General features: G+C 38.0%; 5 non-coding genes across 5 annotated transcripts; all 5 read right to left on the bottom strand.

Annotated features, from left to right (window-relative positions):
- Nucleotides 1-965: 965 nt before the first annotated feature.
- Nucleotides 966-1,037, bottom strand: TRNAD-AUC (transfer RNA aspartic acid (anticodon AUC)). Its single transcript has one exon. It is a non-coding gene; the product is annotated as a tRNA-Asp (tRNA).
- Nucleotides 1,038-13,388: 12,351 nt separating this feature from the next.
- On the bottom strand, nucleotides 13,389-13,460 carry TRNAD-GUC (transfer RNA aspartic acid (anticodon GUC)). Its single transcript has one exon. It is a non-coding gene; the product is annotated as a tRNA-Asp (tRNA).
- Nucleotides 13,461-19,389: 5,929 nt separating this feature from the next.
- On the bottom strand, nucleotides 19,390-19,461 carry TRNAD-GUC (transfer RNA aspartic acid (anticodon GUC)). The gene has a single exon. It is a non-coding gene; the product is annotated as a tRNA-Asp (tRNA).
- A 3,934-nt stretch (nucleotides 19,462-23,395) lies between these two features.
- TRNAD-GUC (transfer RNA aspartic acid (anticodon GUC)) lies at nucleotides 23,396-23,467 on the bottom strand. Its single transcript has one exon. It is a non-coding gene; the product is annotated as a tRNA-Asp (tRNA).
- Nucleotides 23,468-25,436: 1,969 nt separating this feature from the next.
- TRNAD-GUC (transfer RNA aspartic acid (anticodon GUC)) lies at nucleotides 25,437-25,508 on the bottom strand. The gene has a single exon. It is a non-coding gene; the product is annotated as a tRNA-Asp (tRNA).
- Nucleotides 25,509-27,843: the final 2,335 nt, after the last annotated feature.

The following is a 27,843-nucleotide window of genomic DNA, read 5'->3' as shown; positions in this document are numbered from 1 at the left end:
CTCAGCTCTCACAAGCCCGAGTAAACTTCCTGCTCTTATAGAACAGGAAGTCCACTACTGACATCACTAGTGATGTCAGTAGGGCCACCCACAAACACCAGGTGTTCCTAAGGGAATGCCTGCATTTGTTCAGCCACCCCCCCCTCCCCGCATACAAAACGCGGTGAGTTATCAATCAACATTGACAGCTGCTCCGTCTTGTAGCTAGACCCATATCGATGGAGCAGCCGTCGGTAGACGGATCTTGTGCATGCACACGCCGGAGGCGGCGCATGGGTAGTGAGGGACCGTCGAACCACTTACGAGCGTTGTGCGCTTGCGAGTGTCTCTGAATCAGGCCCATAGTCCTTAGGAAAATTTTTGGGTGTTTGCCAAAGACATGTAAATGAAGTGCTTGTTAAAAAATAAAATCCATTCTACTAACCATTGCAAAATGGAATTTGGGTCTTGAGGACCCACCTCATGGAGTTGGGCTTAGACAGCACAAGAAAATTGCTTGAGAAGTTACTTGACCTATACTGTTCTTGAGAATGGGGCCCAACAATGTGGTCTTTCAATGCTAGAAATGTCAAAATAATTCTGAATGTTGTAGTTTGATGTCCTAGAAAATGTGTGCAGTTTTCATTCCAAAAGTGGCATACACCATTATGCCAACCTCCTTGCCTATATTTTATTTCTACATATAAAAATGTAAGTATGTATAAACCTCCCCAAAATACCAAACCATTCTGATTTATTCCATAGCCACCTAACGCCAACAAATGGTAATAGAAGTATATAATTACAGTTGGTATATTTTGTTTTCTCTATCTGCTATTCCATTTGTATGGATCTATGAGGGCTTCCTTTAAGTACACATCTCAATATATTATAGTTTGGGTTGTTATTTATGCATGCCATAACATTTGTATTTTTATTTTTCCACTGTGTTTGAAATGGAATATTGGAGAAATAAAAGTTATAGCCTCCCCATCGGGGAATTGAACCCCGGTCTCCCGTGTGATAGGCGGGGATACTCACCACTATACTAACGAGGATGAGCTGTGCGCTGTGATTTCTGGTCCAGTCCAGAAAAGTGATTTTCAACTAAGAGTTGTTATAATTTGCTTGGGTAATGAAAATTATTGAAATCATTTATACATCAATTTGTTAGTGTACTCTTTCACCATATATCAGATCCATGTCGATTCTTCTGCATCATGAGCTAGGTCAAATGCTTATATAAATTGCCCCAGCTATCAGTTTCTTACTCTACCCATGTCCGATAATCCCTGGACTGAGATGTACTAGGATTTTACTGTTGATTTGCCAGTGTTTATAGGTATTTCTATGAATTGATCTATGGTTGACCATTTCTGATGCTTGATTGTATTTTTAGTAATTGAAGATCCTTTAAAAAGCTCAAACAAATTTAGCAAAACCCATTACCCCTTATCAACTTTTTTCTAATTAGAATTTGCTTAGAAATCCTTGAATGGCTAAAAGACTATTATGCTAGAGACCAATGGTAGCTCTGCATGAGGAATGTTAAACTCCAAATCTCTTCTGCTAAATTATGCCCAAATTATGTGAAAGCTATAAAAATTGATAATTTATTCTATTATTCAGCTACTGTTTCCAACTTAATTAAAAAAAAAAAATATATATATATATATATATATTCAATCTTCTTTTAAGGCACCAATAAATATCTATGCATTTTCTGGATATTCTATACCATACAATTTTAATACATGGGAATCCTAAATATAAAGTCCAATAAATGCTGGATTTGCCATGGTGTACATGTTCTAAGCAATATCTTTTAGATTATATCTGATATAGGGCCTCATTCGGAGCTGCTTGCTGCTAGTGAGTGCTTGCTCTGAAAAAGGGCGTTTTTTTTGGTTTGTATTTGTTTGTTTTTTTCTTTCATCAGGCCGCTCGCTAAGCTGTGGGTGACCACCCACAGCTTTTGCGAGTGGCCTGGAGCCCATCGTGATTATCGTGACCATCAGGCTTGCGAGGAGACCCTGTGGTAGGGTCTGATAACGCCGGAATATGTGACCGTACATATTCCTTCAGCAATTCACGAATATATGCATGCTTATGTCTTTCATTATTTTCATTGCAATTAAGAGTACATAGAAATGATTCAGAATATATATTAGTTGTAAGTTGCGGAGGACCGACATGTGTCGAATGGCCTCAGTCCTAGAGATGAGGTCTACCTTCTCTCTAAAGTAGGCAGGTGTGTGTCTGAAGCAACAGTTATTATTGTTTAATATTGTATAATCTAAAGGTATAAATGTTATTACAGAAATAGGTATAAATTAGAACTGATCAAAACCATTTCTTCTCTAGCAAGACAGAATAATGGGTTAGTTGAGTATGAACAGACTAGAAGACAGTAGGTCTCAGATCTGGCTAAACAAGGAGGGAGCTAATCAGGATAACCTTGGCCTATATGCGGTCACCAGTATTTTGAGAACATAGAAAGGAGACTGTGGGTTTTGTTATGATTAAAATATATAATTAGTGAAATGTTTAGTGCGCATGAATATTGAATGAATTAATTAATATTCGTCATTTTAGAATATGTCAGTAGCAAAGAGGAAAAAGTATAAAAGATTGATCAAAAAGGGGAGGGGTCGGTCAGTCGGGCTGAGCAGGAGAGATCGTAGGTCGAGAGAGTCGCAGGGCGCTGGGCTGTAAGTATAAACATGGGCTGACTGTCACCTTGGGAGTCTATGCTAGGCATTGCAAATAATCATTTTGTTACTGTTGCTGAACTAATGTTTTTTATGTTGTAAGTCTGCTTTGACAATAATACCATAATACATGTATAATTAATTTGCTTTTTAAGTAAAACATTGTCATTTATTTTAAAGTTGGTATTGGTGTGAATTATTCTATTTCTTCTAATAATAAGTAAGGTTTAAAAACAATATCCAAAACACCTCGCGTTATCAATCATGGAGGCCCCAGCGAGATTACACAGGTTAACGCCCGCTGTATCGGTGATTGAGAGAGAGTGCACGGCAGTGAGTTATTTTGCTCATTACATAATTTTTATTTTTAAAACGTGCAGTTTTTGTTTTTCTCTCTCCTTCAGTCATTGATATGATGGTTAAGTTAATTGCGCTGTATTGATTGTTTTGGTATAATTTGTTTCTCAAAATAAGGTTTTTCTCCATTGTGTAGTTTGTATAAGAAAGTTTTGTATTTTGGAGAAATGGTGTTAGGAGGAGAGATTTCTCCCCTCCTTTTCTGGTCTGGGCAGTGTGCCCAATAGATAGGGAAAGTAAATGGGTTTTGCTGAGGTTTTTTTTCTTCCTTCCCCGTGCACTGAAATAGGTTGAGTGTAGAATAGAGAGGATTTATTTTTTTAATTTGAAAGTTAAGTGATTATCTTGGCATTTTTGTTAGTTGAGATATCTATTTCTGAAATTATTGGTAGATTGATGTTTTTTTAGGGAAGTTTTATTGATACCTTCTATTTTCTTTTTCTGCTCACTCTAAGAACTGTTTTTTTTTTGCGCAAACCAGTTTTTTCCTTCTTCATTTTTCTTCCTTCCCTGCTCTGTATGAAAGAGTGACGTATGATTGGTTGAATGACGTGTGTTTGGGTGATTGACTGTCTTCACGGCGGCAGAGTCTGGAAAAGGACCCCACCCGAGTATCGCTTACGGCTTCCGCTTGAAGTTGGGGTTAGATTAGGGTCTTGTGTCAAAAAAAAAACAAACTGTAGACAGCAGTGTATGCAACTTGTGTGAGTGATCTATAACTTTTTTCCTCCTTAAAAAAAAAAAAGGTTGCGCATACTGTTTTTTACCTTTCCCCAGTCAACCCTACCTTTCCTCATTCTTCTATCTTTTTCTTTCATTGACAGCCCCATTGACAGGGACCCCTGATGTGTCAAAATAATTGCTGCTGTCTTAATTGTGCATATGTTGCTGTGTTAGAGTTAGTTAGGGATTTGATTACCATAGATGAGTTTTTCCTAATATTTTATGACATATGCAATGTTGTTTTGTTTTTTTAAATTGAGGTTTGAGGATTTTGATCCAATAGTGTTGTTAGAGAGTGATTTGTCATTTGATTAGGTTTTTGGACTTGGGTTCCGACGGAAGCAGTTCATTAGAATTGTTGTTTGTTTTCTGGTTTCCAGAAATTTGAAATTGTATTTGAATCATTTTTCCCAGAAATTAGGGGCAGTATTATTGAGTTTTTTTGATGGTGAGAAGGAATTGGTTTGGTGAAACGGAAAATTGTTTCCAGGGTAGTTTACCATGAAATTGTAAAGGTATCCCACTAACAAAACTTGTACTTAAGAAAGAATTAAGTTTCTCATTGCAAGTGTAAAAGCTTATTTGAGGAGCTGGAAGAGTGTTCCCGTTTCAAGGTCATAGAGATTGGCTGTTTGAGAAAAAAAAAATGCAGTTTTATTTTTGCAGCAGAGCGAGAGAAAGACATTTTTTTAATATGGCATCGAGTGAGTTGCCAAGAGTTAAGAGGGTAGTCATTTAAAAAATATATATATATGTGATTAGGAATGACCAGTATGTATGCAGTTATGAAAGACAAGTACGGAGATGAGAGTGTGAGGTTTGTTGCAGGGTGGAGTGGGATGACTGAATGGACCTCTGGTAATTTCCCCATGGCTGGCACATTTAACCAATCTGTTCTGGAAGCTTTGAAAGCAGCAATTATTTTGACTAGGTTGGTGTAAAATAGGGTTAAGTATTTGCAATGTCTGGCAATATGGCAACGGGAGGTGGAACAGGGTGGCAGTCAGCGAACAGCAGCGGCAGTGCCCCCGGCTCTCACAGCTGGCCCAGCTGACCCCCCTTTTTTTGTTTTTTATTTTGTTTTTGGTTTTTTTTCCAAGATTTGAACCCCAGAGACTCCTGTCTCTGGTGATGACAATGCTGATTTTTTATTTTTTTCCAAGATTTGATCCCCAGAGACTCCTGTCTCTGGTGATGACAATGTTGATGTAACGCTTAAGATTATTGCCTTCTCTATGCTTGCTTATTTTAATTAATAATCATTCCAAGATTTGTACCTCACAGACTATTGTCTCTGAAGCTAACTTAAATGTCTAAGCTTACTGTTATAGTTATGCCTGTTTATTCTAATCAACAATTTGTTTATGACTATTCCCCTGAAGTGAACTGTTAGATCTGATTCAGTTGATACAATTGATGATTATTACTGATATTTGTGTCCATCCTGCAACTAATCTCACTATCATTAGCAGGTTCAGTGTGTCCTGGATACCTTGTGTTTATGTGACCATTTATTGTTTGTGAGGACTTCACAGTTTCCAGATGTTGTCACAGAAATCCTACATCATGTGCAGCATCATTCACAGCTAAGAAATTGTGCAGTTATTTATGTTTCCAGATATAGTATAGTATCCCATGTGTTGTTGAAGGTGACAGATGTACTTATTTTACAGGGAAGGTATTACAATCAATATGTCAATATATGGGTTTATAAAACAAAAACAAAATTGAATGTGTAAACGCTAACATTGATTACAAGTTAGATGAGGTGGGTATGGAGACTACCATGAGTTGACTGGACTCGGGGCTTTTACCTCTAGTTTTGTATAGCATCCACACCACTCCAAAGCGATCACTTAACCTGTGCCTTATGAGCTATTTATTTTTTTTTTTTTTTTTGAAAACTGCCTATCCTTAATGTAAGTCCAGCAACAGACTTGTCACTGTTATATGATTTAACTACGGACTATGTTATACAATTCTCATAGCATCTGAAGAAAAGCAAGGAAAGCTTATGAAGAGACTCCCAGAAGAACCTTGTCATGGAGTCCAGTCTGGAGACTATGCAATGGTGAGAAATTTCTTATGTTCTGGTTGTCTCATAGATCGATGGCAAGGCCCATTCCAGGTTCTGCTAACAACCTCGATGTGGCTGAAAAGGACAATTGGATTCACAAAATCTCACTGCAAGAAGGTTTCCGACCTGGCGGTGAGGTCAGTTAAAGCCAAAGAAGATGCAGATAAAGACCATGACTGTGATTTAAATTTAACAAACTTATTTGATGATGGGCCTGATCAAAGTCACAGTTCAGGCCAAGATAAGGTTCACAGAATCGGGGACATTATTAGTAGTGTTCTGCGGGTTGTGAACAAAGAAAAGGAAAGATGGCTATTGGTGATCAAGTCTCTGTGTATCCATTGATAGGGAAAGTTATTTTTTTTTTCCATTTTTTAATTTTTTAATTTTTTTATAGTAAATAGGAGCTGAGAAGGACTGGTGACTGATGAGGACGGTGTGGCGTGTTATCCTAGGGGTACTGCCGGGGTCATATTGGTAGACTCCACTCCTATTTTAAAACTCATGATCATAAGGGATATGGTTTTAATCACATTAAGAGTCATAAAAGACGCACACACTCATTTTACTACTGATACTCCCAGGTATAGGTACGCATCAGAGGATGGTCAAAAGACCAAGGGAAAAAATAATTAAAATGGTTGAAAAGAAAATACATTAAAATAACAAAATACAGGTAAATAAGGTCTCATACTGGTACTATGTACAAGATACATCTAATGAAGTATCGAGAAAAAAAAAAAGAGCCATTACAGTAAGGCAAAGGTGTGAAGGGTTGCCTCACAATTCCAAGGTGTATATGTAAATACTGTGGTTTAAATTCAGAAGGGGTGTACGCAATGGGGCAAAGACAGCGCCTCTGTGCAAACTGACATTTCTTCCCTGGACACTTATCATGAGCTGATAGAACAATAAAGTTGATTGTTGGGTATGTAGTCACAATGTCATTCAGGGAATGTTGTGCTAATGTCTATCTCATTGCACTCAAATCAAACAATATTTCACTCACTATGTGAAACTCTCACACTTGAACCTTATAATGTCACAGGTTCCCTACGTTTAAAATTAACAAGGTATCCAAGGTATGATCAGGACAACATCATGTCTATTAACAAAATGGTACAGGAGCTGAAGGTATTTATTTGGGAACCAGTGTTTGTAACACAATCTTACAAGGAGGATCTTACTGAATCAAACTTGTTTGGGGATCTTTTAGAAATTATTACATACACAAAAACCTAATAAAAAATTATTATATGTGAGTGCATTAATAAACTGTTTAATGACAGAAGGAATGTTGGGGTACAATAAAACATACAATCATCATATTGCAGAATGGAACAAGCAAGAAGAAAGCGTGGATGAAAAGGTGCCCGTTGTAATGTTCCTTATAATACTTTTCTAACACATTGTCTAATAAACCATGACACTACCACGGGGGTTGTATTATATGTGTGGGCATAAGGCTTATTGATGGTTACCAGTGAATTCTTTTGAAAAGGGTCTTATAAGAACATTGCTACCTGATGCAAAGGTAACACAACAGAAAATCTAAAAGAAACATATGAAATAATTACTGTGTAAGAAAGGTAAATAGAAATACAAATGGTATATGGAAAAGTAAAAGCACCTCTTTACACTGTCCCAAAGTTATAAGGTTGGTTTAGGATTTGGTAACATAACATTTGGTACATAGGGAATTAATAAACAATATTGCAGACATTGTGGTAAGAGAGTTTCAAGCAATAAAACACTGAATTAAAATGCAGCACACACTACCTTACAGCTTTAACTTTGGATATTGTGTCACATTACAAACAGTATAAGAGTTAAAGTGTTGTACATACATCACAAATTCTTCTGATGCAGAAGACATAAAATAAAGGTTAAATGAAATTACTCAGGTTAAAAATGAATTTGCTGAATAAACATGATGGTACGATTCCCAACAGTTGGTTCACCTGGTCGAACCCCAGTACCTAGTTCACATGGGTTGAAAATTGGTTTGGCGGCATTATGCACGCATCGGGAAGATTAATATTTTTTGTCCTGATAATGTTGTTGATTTTCTATATATTAGTGAAATGCTTCAAGAAGATGTTCCAGTGCATTAAGAAGAAATCAGACGATGCAATCTATGAGAGATAAGAACTTTCTTCAGAGATATGAACTTTTTTCGGAGTTATGACCCCTCAAATTTCATGAGGATGGAACTGATAACGCCAGAATATGTGACCGTACATATTCCTTCAGCAATTCACGAATATATGCATGCTTATGTCTTTCATTATTTTCATTGCAATTAAGAGTACATAGAAATGATTCAGAATATATATTAGTTGTAAGTTGCGGAGGACCGACATGTGTCGAATGGCCTCAGGCCTAGAGATGAGGTCTACCTTCTCTAAAGTAGGCAGGTGTGTCTGAAGCAACAGTTATTATTGTTTAATATTGTATAATCTAAAGGTATAAATGTTATTACAGAAATAGGTATAAATTAGAACTGATCAAAACCATTTCTTCTCTAGCAAGACAGAATAATGGGTTAGTTGAGTATGAACAGACTAGAAGACAGTAGGTCTCAGATCTGGCTAAACAAGGAGGGAGCTAATCAGGATAGCCTTGGCCTATATGCGGTCACCAGTATTTTGAGAACATAGAAAGGAGACTGTGGGTTTTGTTATGATTAAAATATATAATTAGTGAAATGTTTAGAGCGCATGAATATTGAATTAATTAATTAATATTCGTCATTTTAGAATATGTCAGTAGCAGAGAGGAAAAAGTATAAAAGATTGATCAAAAAGGGGAGGGGTCGGTCAGTCGGGCTGAGCAGGAGAGATCGTAGGTCGAGAGAGTCGCAGGGCGCTGGGCTGTAAGTATAAACATGGGCTGACTGTCACCTTGGGAGTCTATGCTAGGCATTGCAAATAATCATTTTGTTACTGTTGCTGAACTAATGTTTTTTATGTTGTAAGTCTGCTTTGACAATAATACCATAATACATGTATAATTAATTTGCTTTTTAAGTAAAACATTGTCATTTATTTTAAAGTTGGTATTGGTGTGAATTATTCTATTTCTTCTAATAATAAGTAAGGTTTAAAAACAATATCCAAAACACCTCGCGTTATCAGGTCTCAGCTCTCGCAAGCCCGAGTAAACTTCCTGCTCTAATAGAACAGGAAGTCCACTACTGACATCACTAGTGATGTCAGTAGGGCCACCCACAAACACCAGGCGTTCCTAAGGGAATGCCTGCATTTGTGCAGCCACCCCCCCTCCCTGCCTACAAAAACGCGGTGGGTTATCAATCAACATTCACAGCCACTCCATCTTGTAGCGAGACCCATATCGATGGAACAGCCGTCGTTGGACGGATCTTGCGCATGCACACGTCGGAGACGGCGCATGGGTAGAAGGGGACCGTCGACCCACTTATGAGTGCTGTGCGCTTGTGAGTGTGTCTGAATCAGGCCCATAGTCCTTAGGAAAATTTTTGGGTGCTTGCCAAAGACATGTAAATGAAGTGCTTGTTAAAAAATAAAATCCATTCTACTAACCATTGTAAAATGGAATTTGGGTCTTGAGGACCAACCTCATGGAGTTGGGCATAGACAGCACAAGAAAATTGCTTGAGAAGTTACTTGACCTATACTGTTCTTGAGAATGGGGCCCAACAATGTGGTCTTTCAATGCTAGAAATGTCAAAAGCTTATAGAAATTGCCCCAGCTATCATTTTCTTACTCTACCCATGTCCGATAATCCATGGACTGAGATGTTCTAGGATTTTACTGTTGATTTGCCAGTGTTTATAGGTATTTCTATGAATTGATTTATGGTTGACCATTTCTGATGCTTGATTGTATATTTAGTAATTCAAGATCCTTTAAAAAGCTCAAACAAATTTAGCAAAACCCATTACCCCTTATCAACTTTTTTCTAATTAGAATTTGCTTAGAAATCCTTGAATGGCTATAAGACTATTATGCTAGAGACCAATGGTAGCTCTGCATGAGGAATATTAAACTGCAAATCTCTTCTGCTAAATTATGCCCAAATTATGTGAATGCTATAAAAATTGATAATTTATTCTATTATTCAGCTACAGTTTCCAACTTAATTAAAAAAAAAAATAATAAAAAAAAAAAATATATATATATATATAAATATGTATATATATGTATATATTCACTCTTCTTTTAAGGCACCAATAAATATCTATGCATTTTCTGGATATTCTATACCATACAATTTTAATACATGGGAATCCTGAATATAAAGTCCAATAAATGCCTGATTTGCCATGGTGTACATGTTCTAAGCAATATATTTTAGATTATAGCTGATATAGGGCCTGATTCTGAGCCGCTTGCTGCTAGTGAGTGCTTGCTCTGAATAAGGGAGTTTTTTTTGGTTTGTATTTGTTTGTTTTTTTCTTTCATCAGGCTGCTCACTAAGCTGTGGGTGACCACCCACAGCTTTTGCGAGTGGCCTGGAGCCCATCGCGATTATCGTGACCATCAGGCTTGCGAGGAGACCCTGTGGAAGGGTCTGAGGTCTCACAAGCCCGAGTAAACTTCCTGCTCTAATAGAACAGGAAGTCCACTACTGACATCACTAGTGATGTCAGTAGGGCCACCCACAAACACCAGGCGTTCCTAAGGGAATGCCTGCATTTGTGCAGCCACCCCCCCTCCCCGCATACAAAACGCGGCGAGTTATCAATCAACATTGACAGCCACTCCGTCTTGTAGCTAGACCCATATCGATGGAGCAGCCGTCGCTGGACGGATCTTGCGCATGCACAAGCCGGAGGTGGCGCATGGGTAGTGGGGGATCGTCGAACCACTTACGAGCGTTGTGCGCTTGCGAGTGTGTCTGAATCAGGCCCATAGTCCTTAGGAAAATTTTTGGGTGCTTGCCAAAGACATGTAAATGAAGTACTTGTTAAAACATAAAATCCATTCTACTAACCATTGCAAAATGGAATTTGGCTCTTGAGGACCAACTTCAGGGAGTTGGGCTTAGACAGCACAAGAAAATTGCTTGAGAAGTTACTTGTCCTATATTGTTCTTGAGAATGGGGCCCAACAATGTGGTCTTTCAATGCTAGAAATGTCAAAATAATTCTGAATGTTGTAGTTTGATGTCCTAGAAAATGTGTGCAGTTTTCATTCCAAAAGTGGCATACACCAATGGGCCAACCTCCTTGCCTATATTTTATTTCTACATATAAAAATGTAAGTATGTATAAATCTCCCCAAAATACCAAACCATTCTGATTTATTCCATAGCCACCTAACGCCAACAAATGGTAATAGAAGTATATCATTACAGTTGGTACATTTTGTTTTCTATATCTGCTATTCCATTTGTATGGATCTATGAGGGTTTCCTTTAAGTACACATCTCAATATATTATAGTTTGGGTTGTTATTTATGCATGCCATAACATTTGTATTATTATTTTTCCACTGTGTCTGAAATGTAATATTGGAGAAATAAAAGTTATAGCCGCCCCGTCGGGGAATTGAACCCCGGTCTCCCGCGTGACAGGTGGGGATACTCACCACTATACTAACGAGGATCAGCTGTGTACTGTGATTTCTGGTCCAGTCCAGAAAAGTGATTTTCAACTAAGAGTTGTTATAAAATTGGGTAATGAAAATTATTGAAATCATTTGTACATCAATTTGTTAGTGTACTCTTTCACCATATGTCAGATCCATGTCGATTCTTCAGCATCATGAGCTATGTCAAAAGCTTATAGAAATTGCCCCAGCTATCATTTTCTTACTCTACCCATGTCCGATAATCCATGGACTGAGATGTTCTAGGATTTTACTGTTGATTTGCCAGTGTTTATAGGTATTTCTATGAATTGATTTATGGTTGACCATTTCTGATGCTTGATTGTATATTTAGTAATTCAAGTTCCTTTAAAAAGCTCAAATAAATTTAGCAAAACCCGTTACCCCTTATCAACTTTTTTCTAATTAGAATTTGCTTAGAATTCCTTGAATGGCTAAAAGACTATTATGCTAGAGACCAAAGGTAGCTCTGCATGAGGAATATTAAACTCCAAATCTCTTCTGCTAAATTATGCCCAAATTATGTGAATGCTATAAAAATTGATAATTTATTCTATTATTCAGCTACAGTTTCCAACTTAATTAAATATATATATATATATATATATATATATTTATATATATATATATTCACTCTTCTTTTAAGGCACCAATAAATATCTATGCATTTTCTGGATATTCTATACCATACAATTTTAATACATGGGAATCCTGAATATAAAGTCCAATAAATGCTGGATTTGCCATGGTGTACATGTTCTAAGCAATATCTCTTAGATTATAGCTGATATAGGGCCTGATTCAGAGCCGCTTGGTGCTAGTGAGTGCTTGCTCTGAATAAGGGAGTTTTTTTGGTTTGTATTTGTTTGTTTTTTTCTTTCATCAGGCCACTCACTAAGCTGTGGGTGACCACCCACAGCTTTTGCGAGTGGCCTGGAGCCCATCGCGATTATCGTGACTATCAGGCTTGCGAGGAGACCCTGTGGAAGGGTCTCAGCTCTCACAAGCCTGAGTAAACTTCCTGCTCTAATAGAACAGGAAGTCCACTACTGACATCACTAGTGATGTCAGTAGGGCCACCCACAAACACCAGGCATTCCTAAGGGAATGCCTGCATTTGTGCAGCCACCCCCCCCTCCCCGCATACAAAACGCGGTGAGTTATCAATCAACATTGACAGCCACTCCGTCTTGTAGCTAGACCCATATCGATGGAGCAACAGTAGCTGGACGGATCTTGCGCATGCACAAGCCAGAGGCGGCGCATGGGTAGTGGGGGACCGTCGAACCACTTACGAGCATTGTGCGCTTGCGAGTGTCTGAATCAGGCCCATAGTCTTTAGGAAAATTTTTGGGTGCTTGCCAAAGACAAGTGCTTGTTAGAACATAAAATCCATTCTACTAACCATTGCAAAATGGAATTTGGGTCTTGAGTACCCACCTCATGGAGTTGGGCTTAGACAGCACAAGAAAATTGCTTGAGAAGTTACTTGACCTATACTGTTCTTGAGAATGGGGCCCAACAATGTGGTCTTTCAATGCTAGAAATGTCCAAATAATTCTGAATGTTGTAGTTTGATGTCCTAGAAAATGTGTGCAGTTTTCATTCCAAAAGTGGCATACACCAATATGCCAACCTCCTTGCCTATATTTTATTTCTACATCTAAAAATGTAAGTATGTATAAACCTTCCCAAAATACAAATCCATTCTGATTTATTCCATAGCCACCAAACGCCAACAAATGGTTATAGAAGTATATCATTACAGTTGGTACATTTTGTTTTCTCTATCTGCTATTCCATTTGTATGGATCTATGAGGGTTTCCTTTAAGCACACATCTCAATATATTATAGTTTGGGTTGTTATTTATGCATGCCATAACATTTGTATTATTATTTTTCCTCTGTGTCTGAAATGGAATATTGGAGAAATAAAAGTAATAGCCTCCCCGTCGGGGAATTGAACCCCGGTCTCCCGCGTGACAGGCGGGGATTCTCACCACTATACTAACAAGGAACAGCTGTGTGCTGTGATTTCTGGTCCAGTCCAGAAAAGTGATTTTCAACTAAGAGTTGTTATAATTTGCTTGGGTAATGAAAATGATTGAAATCATTTATACATCAATTTGTTAGTGTACTCTTTCACCATATATCAGATCCATGTTGATTCTTCTGCATCATGAGCTAGGTCAAATGCTTATAGAAATTGCCCCAGCTATCATTTTCTTACTCTACCCATGTCCGATAATCCCTGGACAGAGATGTACTAGGATTTTACTGTTGATTTGCCAGTGTTTATAGGTATTTCTATGAATTGATCTATGGTTGACCATTTCTGATGCTTGATTGTATATTTAGTAATTCAAGATCCTTTAAAAAGCTCAAATGAATTTACCAAAACCCATTACCCCTTATCAACTTTTTTCTAATTAGAATTTGCTTAGAAATCCTTGAATGGCTAAAAGACTATTATGCTAGAGACCAATGGTAGCTCTGCATGAGGAATATTAAACTCCAAATCTCTTCTGCTAAATTATGCCCAAATTATGTGAATGCTATAAAAATTGATAATTTATGATTCAGCTACAGTTTCCAACTTAATAAAAAAAAAAAATATATATATATATATATATATTCAATCTTCTTTTAAGGCACCAATAAATATCTATGCATTTTCTGGATATTCTATACCATAAAATTTTAATACATGGGAATCCTCAATATAAAGTCCAATAAATGCTGGATTTGCCATGTTGTACATGTTCTAAGCAATATCTTTTAGATTATATCTGATATAGGGCCTGATTCAGAGCCGCTTGCTGCTAGTGAGTGCTTGCTCAGAATAAGGGCGTTTTTTTTGGTTTGTATTTGTTTTTTTTTTTCTTTCATCAGGCCGCTCGCTAAGCTGTGGGTGACCTCCAACAGCATTTGCGAGTGGCCTGGAGCCCATCGCGATTATCGTGACCATCAGGCTTGCGAGGAGACCCTGTGGAAGGGTCTGAGCTCTCACAAGCCCGAGAAAACTTCCTGCTCTAATAGAACAGGAAGTCCACTACTGACATCACTAGTGATGTCAGTAGGGCCACCCACAAACACCAGGCATTCCTAAGGGAATGCCTGCATTTGTGCAGCCACCCCCCCCTCCCCGCAAGCAAAACGCGGCGAGTTATCAATCAACATTGACAGCTGCTCCGTCTTGTAGCTAGACCCATATCGATGGAGCAGCCATCGCTGGACGGATCTTGTGCATGCACATGCCGGAGGCGGCGCATGGGTAGTGGGGGACCGTCGAACCACTTACGAGCTTTGTGCACTTGCGAGTGTGTCTGAATCAGGCCCATATTCCTTAGGAAAATTTTTGGGTGCTTGCCAAAGACATGTAAATGAAGTACTTGATAAAACATAAAATACATTCTACTAACCATTGCAAAATGGAATTTGGGTCTTGAGGACCCACCTCATGGAGTTGGGCTTAGACAGCACAAGAAAATTGCTTGAGAAGTTACTTGACCTATACTGTTCTTGAGAATGGGGCCCAACAATGTGGTCTTTCAATGCTAGAAATGTCCAAATAATTCTGAATGTTGTAGTTTGATGTCCTAGAAAATGTGTGCAGTTTTCATTCCAAAAGTGGCATACACCAATATGCCAACCTCCTTGCCTATATTTTATTTCTACATCTAAAAATGTAAGTATGTATAAACCTTCCAAAATACCAAACCATGCTGATTTATTCCATAGCCACCTAACGCCAACAAATGGTAATAGAATTATATCATTACATTTGGTACATTTTGTTTTCTCTATCTGCTATTCCATTTGTATGGATCTATGAGGGTTTCCTTTAAGCACACATCTCAATATATTATAGTTTGGGTTGTTATTTATGCATGCCATAACATTTGTATTATTATTTTTCCTCTGTGTCTGAAATGGAATATTGGAGAAATAAAAGTTATAGCCTCCCCGTCGGGGAATTGAATCCCGGTCTCCCGCGTGACAGGCGGGGATACTCACCACTATACTAACGAGGAAGAGCTATGTGGTATGATTTCTGGTCCAGTCCAGAAAAGTGATTTTCAACTAAGAGTTGTTATAATTTGCTTGGGTATTGAAAATGATTGAAATCATTTATACATCAATTTGTTAGTGTACTCTTTCACCATATATCAGATCCATGTTGATTCTACTGCATCATGAGCTAGGTCAAATGCTTATAGAAATTGCCCCAGCTATCATTTTCTTACTCTACCCATGTCCGATAATCCCTGGACTGAGATGTACTAGGATTTTACTGTTGATTTGCCAGTGTTTATAGGTATTTCTATGAATTGATCTATGGTTGACCATTTCTGATGCCTGATTGTATATTTAGTAATTCAAGATCCTTTAAAAAGCTCAAATGAATTTACCAAAACCCATTACCCCTTATCAACATTTTTCTAATTAGAATTTGCTTAGAAATCCTTGAATGGCTAAAAGACTATTATGCTAGAGACCAATGGTAGCTCTGCATGAGGAATATTAAACTCCAAATCTCTTCTGCTAAATTATGCCCAAATTATGTGAATGCTATAAAAATTGATAATGTATGATTCAGCTACAGTTTCCAACTTAATAAAAAAAAAAAATATATATATATATATATATATATATATATATATATTCAATCTTCTTTTAAGGCACCAATAAATATCTATGCATTTTCTGGATATTCTATACCATACAATTTTAATACATGGGAATCCTGAATATAAAGTCCAATAAATGCTGGATTTGCCATGTTGTACATGTTCTAAGCAATATCTTTTAGATTATATCTGATATAGGGCCTGATTCAGAGCCGCTTGCTGCTAGTGAGTGCTTGCTCAGAATAAGGGCGTTTTTTTTGGATTGTATTTGTTTGTTTTTTTCTTTCATCAGGCCGCTCGCTAAGCTGTGGGTGACCTCCCACAGCATTTGCGAGTGGCCTGGAGCCCATCGCGATTATCGTGACCATCAGGCTTGCGAGGAGACCCTGTGGAAGGGTCTGAGCTCTCACAAGCCCGAGAAAACTTCCTGCTCTAATAGAACAGGAAGTCCACTACTGACATCACTAGTGATGTCAGTAGGGCCACCCACAAACACCAGGCATTCCTAAGGGAATGCCTGCATTTGTGCAGCCACCCCCCCCTCCCCGCAAGCAAAACGCGGCGAGTTATCAATCAACATTGACAGCTGCTCCGTCTTGTAGCTAGACCCATATCGATGGAGCAGCCATCGCTGGATGGATCTTGTGCATCCACAAGCCGGAGGCGGCGCATGGGTAGTGGGGGACCGTCGAACCACTTACGAGCGTTGTGTACTTGCGAGTGTGTCTGAATCAGGCCCATAGTCCTTAGGAAAATTTTTGTGTGCTTGCCAAAGACATCTAAATGAAGTACTTGTTAAAACATAAAATCCATTCTACTAACCATTGCAAAATGGAATTTGGGTCTTGAGGACCAACCTCATGGAGTTGGGCTTAGACAGCACAAGAAAATTGCTTGAGAAGTTACTTGTCCTATACTGTTCTTGAGAATGGGGCCCAACAATGTGGTCTTTCAATGCTAGAAATGTCCAAATAATTCTGAATGTTGTAGTTTGATGTCCTAGAAAATGTGTGCAGTTTTCATTCCAAAAGTGGCATACACCAATGGGCCAACCTCCTTGCCTATATTTTATTTCTACATAAAAAAAAGTAAGTATGTATAAACCTTCCCAAAATACAAATCCCTTCTGATTTATTCCATAGCCACCAAACGCCAACAAATGGTTATAGAAGTATATCATTACAGTTGGTACATTTTGTTTTCTCTATCTGCTATTCCATTTGTATGGATCTATGAGGGTTTCCTTTAAGCACACATCTCAATATATTATAGTTTGGGTTGTTATTTATGCATGCCATAACATTTGTATTATTATTTTTCCTCTGTGTCTGAAATGGAATATTGGAGAAATAAAAGTAATAGCCTCCCAGTCGGGGAATTGAACCCCGGTCTCCCGCGTGACAGGCGGGGATTCTCACCACTATACTAACAAGGAACAGCTGTGTGCTGTGATTTCTGGTCCAGTCCAGAAAAGTGATTTTCAACTAAGAGTTGTTATAATTTGCTTGGGTAATGAAAATGATTGAAATCATTTATACATCAATTTGTTAGTGTACTCTTTCACCATATATCAGATCCATGTTGATTCTTCTGCATCATGAGCTAGGTCAAATGCTTATAGAAATTGCCCCAGCTATCATTTTCTTACTCTACCCATGTCCGATAATCCCTGGACAGAGATGTACTAGGATTTTACTGTTGATTTGCCAGTGTTTATAGGTATTTCTATGAATTGATCTATGGTTGACCATTTCTGATGCTTGATTGTATATTTAGTAATTCAAGATCCTTTAAAAAGCTCAAATGAATTTACCAAAACCCATTACCCCTTATCAACTTTTTTCTAATTAGAATTTGCTTAGAAATCCTTGAATGGCTAAAAGACTATTATGCTAGAGACCAATGGTAGCTCTGCATGAGGAATATTAAACTCCAAATCTCTTCTGCTAAATTATGCCCAAATTATGTGAATGCTATAAAAATTGATAATTTATGATTCAGCTACAGTTTCCAACTTAATAAAAAAAAAAAAAAAAAATATATATATATATATATATATATATATATTCAATCTTCTTTTAAGGCACCAATAAATATCTATGCATCCTGAATATAAAGTCCAATAAATGCTGGATTTGCCATGTTATACATGTTCTAAGCAATATCTTTTAGATTATATCTGATATAGGGCCTGATTCAGAGCCGCTTGTTGCTAGTGAGTGCTTGCTCAGAATAAGGGCGTTTTTTTTGGTTTGTATTTGTTTCTTTTTTTCTTTCATCAGGCCGCTAGCTAAGCTGTGGGTGACCTCCCACAGCATTTGCGAGTGGCCTGGAGCCCATCGCGATTATCGTGACCATCAGGCTTGCGAGGAGACCCTGTGGAAGGGTCTGAGCTCTCACAAGCCCGAGTAAACTTCCTGCTCTAATAGAACAGGAAGTCACAAACACCAGGCATTCCTAAGGGAATGCCTACATTTGTGCAGCCACCCGCCCTCCCCGCATACAAAATGCGGCGAGTTATCAATTATCATTGACAGCCGCTCCGTCTTGTAGCTAGACCCATATCGATGGAGCAGCCGTCGCTTGACGGATCTTGCGCATGCACAAGCCGGAGGCGTCGCATGGGTAGTGGGGGACCGTCGAACCACTTACTAGCGTTGTACGCTTGCGAGTGTGTCTGAATCAGGCCCATAGTCCTTAGGAAAATTTTTGGGTGCTTGCCAAAGACATGTAAATGAAGTGCTTGTTAAAAAATAAAATCCATTCTACTAACCATTGCAAAATGGAATTTGGGTCTTGAGGACCCACCTCATGGAGTTGGGCTTAGACAGCACAAGAAAATAGCTTGAGAAGTTACTTGACCTATACTGTTCTTGAGAATGGGGCCCAACAATGTGGTCTTTCAATGCTAGAAATGTCCAAATAATTCTGAATGTTGTAGTTTGATGTCCTAGAAAATGTGTGCAGTTTTCATTCCAAAAGTGGCATACACCAATATGCCAACCTCCTTGCCTATATTTTATTTCTACATCTAAAAAATGTAAGTATGTATAAACCTCCCCAAAACACCAAACCATTCTGATTTATTCCATAGCCACCTAACGCCAACAAATGGTAATAGAAGTATATCATTACAGTTGGTACATTTTGTTTTCTCTATCTGCTATTCCATTTGTATGGATCTATGAGGGTTTCCTTTAAGCACACATCTCAATATATTATAGTTTGGGTTGTTATTTATGCATGCCATAACATTTGTATTATTATTTTTCCTCTGTGTCTGAAATGGAATATTGGAGAAATAAAAGTTATAGCCTCCCCATCGGGGAATTGAACCCCGGTCTCCCGCGTGACAGGCGGGGATACTCACCACTATACTAACGAGGATCAGCTGTGTCTTGTGATTTCTGGTCCAGTCCAGAAATGTGATTTTCAACTAAGAGTTGTTATAATTTGCTTGGGTAATGAAAATGATTGAAATCATTTATACATCAATTTGTTAGTGTACTCTTTCACCATATATCAGATCCATGTTGATTCTTCTGCATCATGAGCTAGGTCAAATGCTTATAGAAATTGCCCCAGCTATCATTTTCTTACTCTACCCATGTCCGATAATCCCTGGACTGAGATGTACTAGGATTTTACTGTTGATTTGCCAGTGTTTATAGGTATTTCTATGAATTGATCTATGGTTTACCATTTCTGTTGCTTGATTGTATATTTAGTAATTCAAGATCCTTTAAAAAGCTCAAATGAATTTAGCAAAACCCATTACCCCTTATCAACTTTTTTCTAATTAGAATTTGCTGAGAAATCCTTGAATGGCTAAAAGACTATTATGCTAGAGACCAATGGTAGCTCTGCATGAGGAATATTAAACTCCAAATCTCTTCTGCTAAATTATGGACAAATTATGTGAATGCTATAAAAATTGATAATTTATGATTCAGCTTCAGTTTCCAATTTAATAAAAAAAAAAAAATATATATATATATATATATATATATATATATATTCAATCTTCTTTTAAGGCACCAATAAATATCTATGCATTTTCTGGATATTCTATACCACACAATTTTAATACATGGGAATCCTGAATATAAAGTCCAATAAATGCTGGATTTGCCATGTTGTACATGTTCTAAGCAATATCTTTTAGATTATATCTGATATAGGGCCTGATTCAGAGCCGCTTGCTGCTAGTGAGTGCTTGCTCAGAATAAGGGCGGTTTTTTTGGTTTGTATTTGTTTGTTTTTTTCTTTCATCAGGCCGCTCGCTAAGCTGTGGGTGACCTCCAACAGCATTTGCGAGTGGCCTGGAGCCCATCGCGATTATCGTGACCATCAGGCTTGCGAGGAGACCCTGTGGAAGGGTCTGAGCTCTCACAAGCCCGAGAAAACTTCCTGCTCTAATAGAACAGGAAGTCCACTACTGACATCACTAGTGATGTCAGTAGGGCCACCCACAAACACCAGGCATTCCTAAGGGAATGCCTGCATTTGTGCAGCCACCCCCCCCTCCCCGCAAACAAAATGCGGCGAGTTATCAATCAACATTGACAGCTGCTCCGTCTTGTAGCTAGACCCATATCGATGGAGCAGCCATCGCTGGACGGATCTTGCGCATGCACAAGCCGGAGGCAGCGCATGGGTAGTGGGGGACTGTCGAACCACTTACGAGCATTGTGCGCCTGCGAGTGTGTCTGAATCAGGCCCATAGTCCTTAGGAAAATTTTTGGGTGCTTGCCAAAGACATGTAAATGAAGTACTTGTTAAAACATAAAATCCATTCTACTAACCATTGCAAAATGGAATTTGGGTCTTGAGGACCAACCTCATGGAGTTGGGCTTAGACAGCACAAGAAAATTGCTTGAGAAGTTACTTTTCCTATACTGTTCTTGAGAATGGGACCCAACAATGTGGTCTTTCAATGCTAGAAATGTCAAAATAATTCTGAATGTTGTAGTTTGATGTCCTAGAAAATGTGTGCACTTTTCATTCCAAAAGTGGCATACACCAATGGGCCATCCTCCTTGCCTATATTTTATTTCTACATAAAAAAATGTAAGTATGTATAAACCTTCCCAAAATACAAAACCATTCTGATTTATTCCATAGCCACCTAACGCCAACAAATGGTTATAGAAGTAAATCATTACAGTTGGTACATTTTGTTTTCTCTGTCTGCTATTCCATTTGTATGGATCTATGAGGGTTTCCTTTAAGTACACATCTCAATATATTAAAGTTTGGGTTGTTATTTATGCATGCCATAACATTTGTATTATTATTTTTCCGCTGTGTCTGAAATGGAATATTGGAGAAATAAAAGTTATAGCCTCCCCGTCAGGGAATTGAACCCCGGTCTCCCGCGTGACAGGTGGGGATACTCACCACTATACAAACGAGGATCAGCTGTGTGCTGTGATTTCTGGTCCAGTCCAGAAAAGTGATTTTCAACTAAGAGTTGTTATAATTTGCTTGGGTAATGAAAATTATTGAAATCATTTATACATCAATTTGTTAGTGTACTCTTTCACCATATATCATATCCATGTTGATTCTTCTGCATCATCAGCTAGGTCAAATGATTATAGAAATTGCCCCAACTATCATTTTCTTACTCTACCCATGTCCGATAATCCCTGGACTGAGATGTTCTAGGATTTTACTGTTGATTTGCCAGTGTTTAAAGGTATTTCTATGAATTGATCTATGGTTGACCATTTCTGATGCTTGATTGTATATTTAGTAATTCAAGTTCCTTTAAAAAGCTCAAATAAATTTAGCAAAACCCATTACCCCTTATCAACTTTTTTCTAATTACAATTTGCTTAGAAATCCTTGAATGGCTAAAAGACTATTATTCTAGAGACCAATGGTAGCTCTGCATGAGGAATATTAAACTCCAAATCTCTTCTGCTAAATTATGCCCAAATTATGTGAATGCTATAAAAATTGATAATTTATTCTATTATTCAGCTACAGTTTCCAACTTAATTAAAAAAAAATATATATATATATATTCACTCTTCTTTTAAGGCACCAATAAATATCTATGCATTTTCTGGATATTCTATACCATACAATTTTAATACATGGGAATCCTGAATATAAAGTCCAATAAATGCTGGATTTGCCATGTTATACATGTTCTAAGCAATATCTTTTAGATTATATCTGATATAGGGCCTGATTCAGAGCCGCTTGTTGCTAGTGAGTGCTTGCTCAGAATAAGGGCGTTTTTTTTGGTTTGTATTTGTTTCTTTTTTTCTTTCATCAGGCCGCTAGCTAAGCTGTGGGTGACCTCCCACAGCATTTGCGAGTGGCCTGGAGCCCATCGCGATTATCGTGACCATCAGGCTTGCGAGGAGACCCTGTGGAAGGGTCTGAGCTCTCACAAGCCCGAGTAAACTTCCTGCTCTAATAGAACAGGAAGTCACAAACACCAGGCATTCCTAAGGGAATGCCTGCATTTGTGCAGCCACCCGCCCTCCCCGCATACAAAATGCGGCGAGTTATCAATTATCATTGACAGCCGCTCCGTCTTGTAGCTAGACCCATATCGATGGAGCAGCCGTCGCTTGACGGATCTTGCACATGCACAAGCCGGAGGCGTCGCATGGGTAGTGGGGGACCGTCGAACCACTTACTAGCGTTGTACGCTTGCGAGTGTGTCTGAATCGGGCCATAGTCCTTAGGAAAATTTTTGGGTGCTTGCCAAAGACATGTAAATGAAGTGCTTGTTAAAAAATAAAATCCATTCTACTAACCATTGCAAAATGGAATTTGGGTCTTGAGGACCCACCTCATGGAGTTGGGCTTAGACAGCACAAGAAAATAGCTTGAGAAGTTACTTGACCTATGCTGTTCTTGAGAATGGGGCCCAACAATGTGGTCTTTCAATGCTAGAAATGTCCAAATAATTCTGAATGTTGTAGTTTGATGTCCTAGAAAATGTGTGCAGTTTTCATTCCAAAAGTGGCATACACCAGTATGCCAACCTCCTTGCCTATATTTTATTTCTACATCTAAAAATGTAAGTATGTATAAACCTCCCCAAAACACCAAACCATTCTGATTGATTCCATAGCCACCTAACGCCAACAAATGGTAATAGAAGTATATCATTACAGTTGGTACATTTTGTTTTCTCTATCTGCTATTCCATTTGTATGGAACTATGAGGGTTTCCTTTAAGCACACATCTCAATATATTATAGTTTGGGTTGTTATTTATGCATGCCATAACATTTGTATTATTATTTTTCCTCTGTGTCTGAAATGGAATATTGGAGAAATAAAAGTTATAGCCTCCCCATCGGGGAATTGAACCCCGGTCTCCCGCGTGACAGGCGGGGATACTCACCACTATACTAACGAGGATCAGCTGTGTCCTGTGATTTCTGGTCCAGTCCAGAAATGTGATTTTCAACTAAGAGTTGTTATAATTTGCTTGGGTAATGAAAATGATTGAAATCATTTATACATCAATTTGTTAGTGTACTCTTTCACCATATATCAGATCCATGTTGATTCTTCTGCATCATGAGCTAGGTCAAATGCTTATAGAAATTGCCCCAGCTATCATTTTCTTACTCTACCCATGTCCGATAATCCCTGGACTGAGATGTACTAGGATTTTACTGTTGATTTGCCAGTGTTTATAGGTATTTCTATGAATTGATCTATGGTTGACCATTTCTGTTGCTTGATTATATATTTAGTAATTCAAGATCCTTTAAAAAGCTCAAATGAATTTAGCAAAACCCATTACCCCTTATCAACTTTTTTCTAATTAGAATTTGCTGAGAAATCCTTGAATGGCTAAAAGACTATTATGCTAGAGACCAATGGTAGCTCTGCATGAGGAATATTAAACTCCAAATCTCTTCTGCTAAATTATGGCCAAATTATGTGAATGCTATAAAAATTGATAATTTATGATTCAGCTTCAGTTTCCAATTTAATAATAATAAAAAAAAAAAAAAAAAAAAAATATATATATATATATATATATATATATATTCAATCTTCTTTTAAGGCACCAATAAATATCTATGCATTTTCTGGATATTCTATACCACACAATTTTAATACATGGGAATCCTGAATATAAAGTCCAATAAATGCTGGATTTGCCATGTTGTACATGTTCTAAGCAATATCTTTTAGATTATATCTGATATAGGACCTGATTCAGAGCCGCTTGCTGCTAGTGAGTGCTTGCTCAGAATAAGGGCATTTTTTTTGGATTGTATTTGTTTGTTTTTTTCTTTCATCAGGCTGCTCGCTAAGCTGTGGGTGACCTCCCACAGCATTTGCGAGTGGCCTGGAGCCCATCGCGATTATCTTGACCATCAGGCTTGCGAGGAGACCCTGTGGAAGGGTCTGAGCTCTCACAAGCTTGAGAAAACTTCCTGCTCTAATAGAACAGGAAGTCCACTACTAACATCACTTGTGATGTCAGTAGGGCCACCCACAAACACCAGGCATTCCTAAGGGAATGCCTGCATTTGTGCAGCCACCCCCCCTCCCCGCAAGCAATACGCGGCGAGTTATCAATCAACATTGACAGCTGCTCCGTCTTGTAGCTAGACCCATATCGATGGAGCAGCCATCGCTGGACGGATCTTGTGCATGCACATGCCGGAGGCGGCGCATGGGTAGTGGGGGACCGTCGAACCACTTACGAGCGTTGTGCACTTGCGAGTGTGTCTGAATCAGGCCCATAGTCCTTAGGAAAATTTTTGGGTGCTTGCCAAAGACATGTAAATGAAGTACTTGTTAAAACATAAAATCCATTCTACTAACCATTGCAAAATGGAATTTGGGTCTTGAGGACCAACCTCATGGAGTTGGGCTTAGACAGCACAAGAAATTTGCTTGAGAAGTTACTTGTCCTATACTGTTCTTGAGAATGGGGCCCAGCAATGTGGTCTTTCAATGCTAGAAATGTCAAAATAATTCTGAATGTTGTAGTTTGATGTCCTAGAAAATGTGTGCAGTTTTCATTCCAAAAGTGGCATACACCAATGGTCCAACCTCCTTGCCTATATTTTATTTCTACATATAAAAATGTAAGTATGTATAAACCTTCCCAAAATACAAAACCATTCTGATTTATTCCATAGCCACCTAACGCCAACAAATGGTTATAGAAGTATATCATTACAGTTGGTACATTTTGTTTTCTCTATCTGCTATTCCATTTGTATGGATCTATGAGGGTTTCCTTTAAGTACACATCTCAATATATTATAGTTTGGGTTGTTATTTATGCATGCCATAACATTTGTATTATTATTTTTCCACTGTGTCTGAAATGGAATATTGGAGAAATAAAAGTTATAGCCTCCCCGTCGGGAAATTGAACCCCGGTCTCCCGCGTGACAGGCGGGGATACTCACCACTATACTAACGAGGATCAGCTGTGTGCTGTGATTTCTGGTCCAGTCCAGAAAAGTGATTTTCAACTAAGAGTTGTTATAATTTGCTTGGGTAATGAAAATTATTGAAATCATTTATACATCAATTTGTTAGTGTACTCTTTCACCATATATCAGATCCATGTCGATTCTTCTGCATCATGAGCTAGGTCAAATGCTTATAGAAATTGCCCCAGCTATCAATTTCTTACTCTACCCATGTCCGATAATCCCTGGACTGAGATGTTCTAGGATTTTACTGTTGATTTGCCAGTGTTTATAGGTATTTCTATGAATTGATTTATGGTTGACCATTTCTGATGCCTGATTGTATATTTAGTAATTCAAGATCCTTTAAAAAGCTCAAATGAATTTAGCAAAACCCATTACCCCTTATCAACTTTTTTATAATTAGAATTTGCTTAGAAATCCTTGAATGGCTAAAAGACTATTATGCTAGAGACCAATGGTAGCTCTGCATGAGGAATATTAAACTCCAAATCTCTTCTGCTAAATTATGCCCAAATTGTGTGAATGCTATAAAAATTGATAATTTATTCTATTATTCAGCTACTGTTTCCAACTTAATTATAAAAAAAATAAAATATATATATATATATATATATATATATATTCACTCTTCTTTTAAGGCACCAATAAATATCTATGCATTTTCTGGATATTCTATACCATACAATTTTAATACATGGGAATCCTGAATATAAAGTCCAATAAATGCTGGATTTGCCATGCTGTACATGTTCTAAGCAATTTCTTTTAGATTATAGCTTATAGGGCCTGATTCAGAGCCGCTTGCTGCTAGTGAGTGCTTGCTCAGAATAAAGGCGGTTTTTTATGGTTTGTATTTGTTTTTTTCTTTCATCAGGCTGCTCGCTAAGCTGTGGGTGACTACCCACAGCTTTTGCGAGTGGCCTGGAGCCCATTGCGATTATCGTGACCATCAGGCTTGCGAGGAGACCCTGTGGAAGGGTCTGAGCTCTCACAAGCCCGAGTAAACTTCCTGCTCTAATAGAACAGGAAGTCCACTACTGACATCACTAGTGATATCAGTAGGGCCACCCACAAACACCAGGCGTTCCTAAGGGAATGCCTGCATTTGTGCAGCCACCCCCCCCTCCCCGCATACAAAACGCGGTGAGTTATCAATCAACATTGACAGCCTTGTAGCTAGACCCATATCGATGGAGCTGCCATCGCTGGACGGATCTTGCGCATGCACATGCCGGAGGCGGCGCATGGGTATTGGGGGACCGTCGAACCACTTACGAGTGTTGTGCGCTTGCGAGTGTGTCTGAATCAGGCCCATAGTCCTTAGGAAAATTTTTGGGTGCTTGCCAAAGACATGTAAATGAAGTGTTTGTTAAAAAATAAAATCCATTCTACTAACGATTGCAAAATGGAATTTGGGTCTTGAGGACCCACCTCATGGAGTTGGGCTTAGACAGCACAATAAAATTGCTTGAGAATTTACTTGACCTATACTGTTCTTGAGAATGGGGCCCAGCATTGTGGTCTTTCAATGCTAGAAATGTCAAAATAATTCTGAATGTTGTAGTTTGATGTCCTAGAAAATGTGTGCAGTTTTCATTCCAAAAAGTGGCATACACCAATATGCCAACCTCCTTGCCTATATTTTATTTCTACATATAAAAATGTAAGTATGTATAAACCTTCCCAAAATACCAAACCATTCTGATTTATTCCATAGCCACCAAACGCCAACAAATGGTAATAGAAGTATATCATTACAGTTGGTACATTTTGTTTTCTCTATCTGCTATTCCATTTGTATGGATCTATGAGGGTTTCCTTTAAGTACACATCTCAATATATTATAGTTTGGGTTGTTATTTATGCATGCCATAACATTTGGATTATTATTTTTCCACAGGAAATCCCTGGACTGAGATGTTCTAGGATTTTACTGTTGATTTGCCAGTGTTTATAGGTATTTCTATGAATTGATTTATGGTTGACCATTTCTGATGCTTGATTGTATATTTAGTAATTCAAGATCCTTTAAAAAGCTCAAATGAATTTAGCAAAACCCATTACCCCTTATCAAATTTTTTCTAATTAGAATTTGCTTAGAAATCCTTGAATGGCTAAAAGACTATTATGCTAGAGACCAATGGTAGCTCTGCATGAGGAATATTAAACTCCAAATCTCTTCTGCTAAATTATGCCCAAATTATGTGAATGCTATAAAAATTGATAATTTATTCTATTATTCAGCTACTGTTTCCAACTTAATTAAAAAAAAAATATATATATATATTCACTCTTCTTTTAAGGCACCAATAAATATCTATG

The sequence above is a fragment of the Taudactylus pleione genome, unplaced genomic scaffold (genome assembly GCF_031769625.1).
Source record: "Taudactylus pleione unplaced genomic scaffold, aTauple2 ptg000282l, whole genome shotgun sequence".
Classification (NCBI taxonomy): Eukaryota; Metazoa; Chordata; class Amphibia; order Anura; family Myobatrachidae; genus Taudactylus; species Taudactylus pleione.
The sequence above is the reverse complement of the archived record's forward strand: the minus strand, read 5'-3'. Positions and strand labels throughout refer to the sequence as shown.